The sequence below is a fragment of the Lutjanus erythropterus genome, chromosome 19, assembly GCF_056507025.1.
Source record: "Lutjanus erythropterus isolate fLutEry1 chromosome 19, fLutEry1.hap2, whole genome shotgun sequence".
Taxonomy (NCBI): Eukaryota; Metazoa; Chordata; class Actinopteri; order Lutjaniformes; family Lutjanidae; genus Lutjanus; species Lutjanus erythropterus.
The window spans coordinates 31,268,781-31,269,978 of record NC_139335.1 but is presented as its reverse complement, the minus strand read 5'-3'; positions in this window follow the sequence as shown (position 1 = coordinate 31,269,978).

The following is a 1,198-nucleotide window of genomic DNA, read 5'->3' as shown; positions in this document are numbered from 1 at the left end:
CAGTTATATCAGAAGTGGAGAGTATTTCATCATTGAAAGAAGAGCAAAGAACAGCACTGAAGGCTTTTCTCCATGGAAAAGATGTTTTCACTCTTCTCCTCACTGTCTTGATCATGAGTTGATGAGTTTGATCTGATTGGTTGAACTTAGCCCATGTTAGACATGATAGATGGTTCATCCAATCACCTGCCAAATATTATTTGAAAGTACTTGCCCTTTTCCAAATAGTTTTTAGATGGTCTGTGTAACAAACCCTCTGGTGTGTCAGGTTACCGTATCTGGCCCACGGACCACTAGTTTCAGATGATTGTGGGCGTGGCTTGTTAGTATCTGGGTGAATTCATGGTTTGACTGGGCACAGCAGGTCATTGTTACCAACAATGCACGTTACACAAACTGATGAATTTCAATTATCAATTAAACTAAGCTAAAACAGTCCCACCCTCTATAACTGGACATTGGACTTCAGCTCACATTGATGGTCTCACCTCCTACACTCTAGTGCTCAACAACGAAGCCCCACAGAGCTGCGTGCTCAGCCCCCTACTGTTTATGTCATACTCCCATGACTGCAGTCCCCACAGAGAACTATTGTGAAAGTGACACCAGGTGAAGTTTGAGGAGATCATGAGAAATGGAGTAAATACTTGGAGGACTGAAATTCACTGTGACCACACCTGGAATGTTTCCTCAGGAGACAGGTATTCAGGTTGTACCTGCAGGTCATTTTTGTTAAGAGTTCATGAACGTAACAAACAAAAGTCTTCAGTTGAATCTCTGCTTTTGGGGCACCTGAAGTTGAAACAGTTATAATCTGACAGTTAACAAACTTCCATGCTAATTCAGTTGAACAGAAGTGCCAAAGAAACAACTGTTCCACGTGTTTAAAATAAATTTCTCTGAAAGTGTAAAATGAATCATTTGACATATCTTTCTGACCATGGATGTGGTGTAGCTGTTGAACTTGTTGATGTCCAACAAATATAACATTTAATAGTTTCTTTAAATGTTGCTTGTGCTGCAGCACTCTGACTTTAAACTAATCAGTTACTGATCTTAGTTGAAAAAACACCAGAAGAGAGGAAGTGATTCAGGAAGAACAGCAAGGTGAAGTGTCACACAGCACCACAGCTCTTAGTTCATTTTTCTCTCCTCTGCTCTGACACTGACCACTCAGAGCATCCTGTCTGTTTCAGCC